At 36.0% G+C, this 7292-nt stretch overlaps 1 pseudogene; it reads right to left on the bottom strand.

Annotated features, from left to right (window-relative positions):
• Window positions 1–5521: 5521 nt before the first annotated feature.
• Window positions 5522–6367, bottom strand: LOC149165990 (putative UDP-glucosyl transferase 73B6 pseudogene; annotated as a pseudogene).
• Between the last annotated feature and the right edge of the window lie 925 nt (window positions 6368–7292).

Here is a 7292-nt window from a genome sequence, read left to right as displayed (position 1 = left end):
AATGAGTTCCTTCTGCTTGAACGAAATGGTGACCTTGCGGACCGTGTGAATGAACCATAGGACTCCATTGCTACAACCTATTAATACCAATCAACTAGTTTTCTCTTGAGCTTCGATCAGGTATCAAGTTCGTGTCCTGTGGTGTCTCCTGCATCTTTAAAGTCCAATCTAATACGTTCTCAGTTCCTTGCAATCTTTTTGTTCTCTATTTCCCATTTGAGCTCAATCAACATTGAGTTTGGTCATGCTTTGGACCGTTGTAAGCATCGAAACTATTTTGTGAGCCAAATTTTTGCTATCATTTGGACGTGGGTGTTCATGTCTTGCGATTCATTGTGTTTTTTTTCGTTTGGCATTCTAGTGGCTTTGCAGGACTTGTACATATACTTGAGTGTGGAGGTTATTGAAGTTGGAAAGGGCTTAGGGTTTTGAGGCCATGTTTGAGCTTTTGTGTCAGAGAACCTTTTACGATATGAATAGATATCAATGAGTCGAGAAGTTGCGCCTTCATGTTATCATAAGTGAAAATGAGATTTATATCACCACACAGGGGATGCCCAAAAACTACATTACATAGGCAGTAACATTGTACAGAGGTTTCATGTGTCAAAAGTAGATAGGTGCGAGGAGGACAAAAATTAAACTCGTTGATTCGCTGCAATGAACAATGTTTAGACATCAAAATCCCACAGATAAAATGCCTTCGGCTTAGTTAAAACACAAAGCATCCAATTGTGTATCTCATTATTGTCTTTGCTTTTGGTACAATATACATATGATGAGTGTCATCCTAAACTTACTCATCATTATTATTCTATTAGGAAAGAACTTTTATGACATGGAAGTATGGAAGTATAGTAGTTGACTCTTTTATTAAAATGTGTGTATCTTTACAAATTATTTCATCAAAATGTACATATTTCACAAATTACTGATATTTTTATTACCAATTTTGAGGAATATTTAATCTAAGCGGCTTAGTATAAGTGAAGGCCGAGGAAAAATAGAAATGATTGCTTCATAAACAAGAAGGGATGCACTGTAACAAGTCCCTATCTTGAGGGGCAACTTCAAGAAGCTTTCAGCATCAACTATAGAATATCTTTGTTAATATCTTTTTTCATTGACTTTAGCATGAACCCTCCCAACCCCCTTGGGGGAGGGCTGTCAGACCAGCCCATAAGTATCAGTCAGAGACACTCATAATGCCAATCATAGATAGAAGGTAATTGCTTGTTGTCATTGCTGATAGCCTCCTTTGGCAAGAGAACATTAACTGCAGAAACATGAGAGAAAGCATAAAAGTCATACAAGTAGGGACGTAGCAGGCACCCCTATCTAATGAATCGACGCGACAAAAATAGGTTTGGAAAGGGAACATTAACTGCAGAAACATGAGAAAAAAGTGTTAGCCATTGAAACACAGGTGGAGCAAAATCAGTGAAGCATTTCTGTAATAATATAGATGACCAGTGAACGTTATCATATGCTTTGTCAAAGTTAATCTTGAGAAAAGGAGACTCGTTGGTCCATTCCATGGTGTCTCAAACCGAAATGATAGTGTCTAGAATCTCCCCTGAACAATTCAAGTCCAGTCCTGTCTGACCACTCAGGCATAAATGATCCAAATGTGTAAAGCTACAACATTTGCTAGGATTTTGTGTGAGATATTTAGCAAGTCTAATTAAACTTCGATAAATGATGTCCTAACCCATTGATGTCATGAAGCCAGGAAAAATAAAGTAGGTAGGTATGGCATTACACTAAATTAATTCAATGCATAAGGAACTTACAGAAAATATTCGATAAATGATGTCCTAACCCATTGGTGTCATGAATCCAGGAAAACTAAAGTAGGAAGGCATGGCATGACAGTAAATGAATTCAATGCATAAGGAACTTACAGAAAATATATTATTTCGAATGCTAGAATAGATCTCGTTGTATATAACATAAGCACACAAAATGATCCAATACCATTTGTCTTTTAAGGGACCAATTCAAGCTGATTCAAAATGAAACACAACAATTATGCATAAAAGTGTAGACTAGTGATAGAATAGTAGGTATATTAAAGCAACATGATTTACATATAAAGAAAAACAAATCTACACCATTAATACCACTTGCCTCTGCCACTTGCCTCAACGAGGCATTAACAATTGATAAGAACGACTTGTTGCAAAGCGAGAAACAAGGTCCACTCTAGCTTTAAAATAGAACTATGCTAGACTTACACAGTTAACAACAAAAAAAAAATAACCATAGAGGTAATGTTTCACTAAAGACAGTGTTCTAGACTTTGAAAATTAAAACCAAAAATAAAAACATAACCATAAAGGTAATGTTTCACTAAAGACATAAAAGTAATGTTTCACTAAAGAAACAACCAACGATGATTTACATTTTGTTCATCGAAATGTAAGTTAGAAATGATTAGAAAAATATGAATAATATTTATTTATGCTTAACATAATAATTATTTATGCTTGTTTTCTCAGCAAAAAAATTTAACCCAGTTACTCATAACCTAGAAGCAAAGGCATAGGCGCAAAGGCATAGGCAGCTGAGTTACACTACCTAGAAGCAAAGTCATAGGCAACTGAGGTAGATGAACTAGTTACACATTGAGTTACAAATTGACTAGATCCTGCACTATTGAAACCTCTTCCAACATATCTTGATCTGAACCAGGTTGAACATGGTACAAGAACTGTTGTAGCATTTGATCCTTCAAACACTATCCTATGCAAGGACTCCATTTCAGTTGGAGACTTTACATCCTATATAATAGGAAAAAACCTGTTAAATACAGAAACAGAACATAACTTTTGACACTATTCATCAGATATCTATGTAAAAGCATTGTGACCTGACTAAAATATTCAGGGACCTGTATATATCTAAAATAGTTTAGTTGTTTTGTTTTTATTTAGAAATTAGTTGTTTTGTCTTTATTCAAAAACCAATTATAATGCACCCTAAACTCAGTCACAACCTCAGATAAAGAGACAACCCCACCTCTAATATCACTATCAAGACTAGTAATAAGAGAGGATGGTTACACATTACTGTGTCTCAACGAAAATAGCGAAAATAGACTTTGAGTATGAATGTATAGGGTAAACGAATTTTAATCTTCAATCCATAGAAAATTTCAATACAAAAACTTCAAAACTATCTTCAATGAAGTTACAACTACTGCATGTCCTTGGAATGAAATCACTATAGCATACAACTCAAATTCTGACCGTAATAAAACATTGTCAAAAGTATCACTAGCATCAACCTCATGCACGATACCGAATAGGAATAAAGATGATGTGTCTGAAAAGGAAACTATTACTAAAAAGAACTAAATACAAGAACTAACTACAAAATATGTTCTGCCTCATCTCAGAAACGCTGATAAAACCAGGTTCCAATAAAAATAGGAGGAAAACCTATAATTCTCTCTGCAACCAAGACCAAGAAACCACAACCTAAGACACTAAAACTTTAAGGAGTCGTAAAAAATAGAAAAATAACAATACTAATATATTATGACTATACTCATAGCTATATAGACGCATTCCAGATAAAGTTAAAGGGCAGCTTGGGCTTGACAAATGTATTTTGAACTTTAGAGTCTATATCTGTTCAATGTTCAGCCCATCTGAATCCTTGGGAACAAATTCTGCTAAGCTATATTTCATGCATTTTCCCTGACTTTACATGAGTAGGTTGGAATGCTATTTTGATATAACATGGCTAAGAATGTACTTTTTGAAGGGAAGACAATGACATCCCTTTTAACCATACAAATATCAATTTTTTCACCAAGAAATGGGATAAATATAACATCACCATGAGGCATCATCCAAATATGATAATAATTACTAACCTTTCCTCTTTGCACACCCTCCTTGGCAAGCGAAACAAGCTCCTGAAAGTAATGTTCAGGGTTTCCGCTCTCTTCAAATTCCTGAAAAGAAAGAGACTTACCACAATCAGTCATTGTATCAATTTCTCAAGTGTGTGCCAAGGCACTATACACTATATGGCATAAGGCAAGCTTGAACTCCATGGAACTGACTGTATGGACTAAGGGGTATGGAACTTACTCTTTTGAATGAAATAGAATTCTTGGTTTTTCCCATCTATATGATTCAACAGAACCACAACTGTCCTAGAACTTCGAACAAGACAAACTGTAGTTGATGAGAAGTAATCAACAGGACAAAATTGAAATCTCAATTATACAAACAATTGGGAAAAATATTCAGGAAAGATCAATGGATACAAATATACTAAATGAAACAGGGAAGAGGCTAATCAAATTCCATGATAATTGAAAACATTGAAAATTTATCATGAAATTATGCATAAAATATATGTACATTAAATATTACAGATCATCCATACAGTTTTCAACACCAAACACTATTTTTATAAAATAAAAAAAAAAAAAAAAAACATTACAAATTAATCTCCTACCTGCAAGCAAATGCCAACTCTTAGCAATTGGACCAAATCTACGTCAAGGATGAGGTTCACACATGGGTTCCATAAACAACAGAATTTAAAAGACACAGAAGAGCGAAAGAATGGCAAACTTACCTCGCATCTTGTAGGATGGTTGAACCTAGTTTGCTCTGAAGCCATAGGTTATGCAATATGACAAGCAACCTAGCGATCGACCAAATAATAGAGCGAGCTATCTAAGTTATGATGTGTATGGTTGGGTGTATAATACTTAACCCTTCGCTAAGTTTGGTTGTGAAAGGATTGGATATAAAATAATATTGTGATTATTTTTCATTTTATTTGAATTTTTTTAAAATATATGTGAACATTTTCAGAGTACTTGTGACTTGATATCGTGTTTCCTTGTAATTTCAAACATGTTTACTATGGAATGAGCAATTTTTATTGATTTTTAACACTACTTCTTTCAACTCCAAATTCTCATGATTTCTGATATGTGCATCATTCACAGGGACAAACATGGATGCAGTGATCTTTAACAAATCAAACACTGAGGGTGCAGGGCAAAACAAATTTGTTCAAAGTTAGAAATGGCACTGGAATTCGCTTCTAAGAAAATTTAACAAATAAAACATTGTGGGTAGAGGGAAAAGCAAATTTATTCAAAGTTAGAAATGACACTGAAATTCGCTTCTAATAAAATTTAACTATCTCAAAATCCAATCAATCAGAAGGAAGTGGAGATATGAGTGGGATAAAATTTAACTGTTATGAAATTAAATCATAACAAAATATTTAAAACTATATTTCCGGAATCAAAACAATTTTAAAATCAAAACAAGACCTTTATAAAAGAAGCAACATAGAATAATCTAGATTAAATCTAAAATCTTTCAGAAATGGTTCGGTAAACTTATATGAACAATAACTTCATATATATTGAAAAATAAAATAATACTAATTAGCTTCTGAAATGTCCAACAATCTCCTGACTGGATAAAAACATACACTAAAATCCCAAGGAGATCATTTTACAATAGCTGTAGAATGGAATTTACCCTTCAAATTCCATTGCAACACAATTCTTGCGCAGTTGTTGCATGTCTCGAACAAAAGCCTGCAACTCTGTAAATGAAGATCCCTCTTTGTTGACAGCCATTTTAGCATGCTTCCTCAGTTCCTGAGCTTTCCTTCTCATGTTTTTCCCTTCTTCCTCCGCTAGAAGCATGGTCACTTCCCTTCTTACTTCCTCTTCATCTGGCACACTGTTCACACCCACACATATCCTTATGGCCACACCGAGGTGTTCTTCCAGAAGCTTTGAGTTATATGGTTGATCTGCAATCATGGGCCACGTGATCATGGGGATTCCCATGCTCACGCTCTCCAGTGTAGAGTTCCACCCGCAGTGACTCAGGAATGCACCGATGGAAGGATGCGAGAGAATAAGGAGCTGAGGAGCCCATCCCGATATAATTAGCCCTCTATCTCGGGTCCTCTCTTCGAATCCTTGTGGAAAACCCACTTCAGTTGCTTCCAGTTTGGGCTCACTGTGAGGACGTCTGATTGCCCACACGAAAGCTTGCCTGCTCACCTCTAAGCTTGTAGCCAGCGTGCATATTTTCTTGTTTTTCATAATAAATTGGCTCCCCAAATACACAAACACGACGGATTGCGGAGGCCGAGAACCCAGCCACCGCAGGCATTCCTCCTCATCGATATCCGCCGCCTTTCCCCTATTGTTAATAATTCTTGGATCGATCACCGTATCATCGAAAATAGTGGGAGCGAGTATGGGACCTATGCTCCACATAGGTTTCCTTGTCAAGCTTCTGATGTGATCGATCCCCCAGGAATCGAGTTCGTAAAACGTATTAATCAGGATACCCCGACCCTCCATGCTACTGTTAATGTTCTCTACTAGAAAAATCCACATGGGAAAAGAATCGAGATCCTGTTGTGCCGGGTTCATGTCAATGGATGCCCTTCACAAAGAAAATTTTGTCTCTGGATGCCCTTCACAAAGAAAAATGACACTTGTTAATTGAGTCAAGCGACACTAGTTAATTGAGTCATGCAAGGATGGATTAAGTTCTATTGGATACTGTTTAAACAAGGATGGATTGAATTCTCTTGGATACAGTTTAAAATTTCATTCTTGGGCATGTTTGCTAACCTAGAGAAGGCATAGAGGAGAAGGTATTGCTCTGGGCATGGATGGATACATGCAGACATCATAACATTATAATACCCCCAACAAACCCTTGCGAAGTGATGTGGGCCCCATGGATCCACTTGCCTCATTGTTGTATTTTCCACAAGCCATTAGTCCACTTGTCTGGGCACTCTATTTTGTATAACATGCCACGAAATACATGGATGAAGCCACATGAACCATAACATGCCATGGAATACGTGGATGAAGCCACATGAAGTTATCTGTAAACAAAGCTTGCAAGGAAAATAAAAAAACATATTCTAGAACCTTTTTGGCTTCAACCGCTGCTCCATAAACTTCTGGGTTAACTACCTCCGCTACCTTGGCTTCTACCCATGCAGTGTTTTCCAAGTTTAGTTCTGTTGTGATAAAGCACAAGTCCCCATTTTTACTTGTTCACTTCAAATAATGGGGACCCTTTCTATAAATTTTTGGCTAAATGCCTTTTAGGATTTTTATTTAGTTGATTATCCTACACTTTTGTTAATTTTTCATTTTCGTTGGATTCTTGTTTTGATTACTTTATTAAAATCGATTTTTATAAGCTTCCCATTGACGCTTGTTTTGTCTCATTTGGTCCACTGGTTTGAAAATGGTACTCCTTTAA

Source organism: Pinus tabuliformis, chromosome 5_1 (genome assembly GCF_031772625.1).
Source record: "Pinus tabuliformis cultivar Carrire ecotype Pingquan chromosome 5_1, CPIR1, whole genome shotgun sequence".
Lineage (NCBI taxonomy): Eukaryota > Viridiplantae > Streptophyta > Pinopsida > Pinales > Pinaceae > Pinus > Pinus tabuliformis.
The sequence above is the reverse complement of the archived record's forward strand: the minus strand, read 5'-3'. Positions and strand labels throughout refer to the sequence as shown.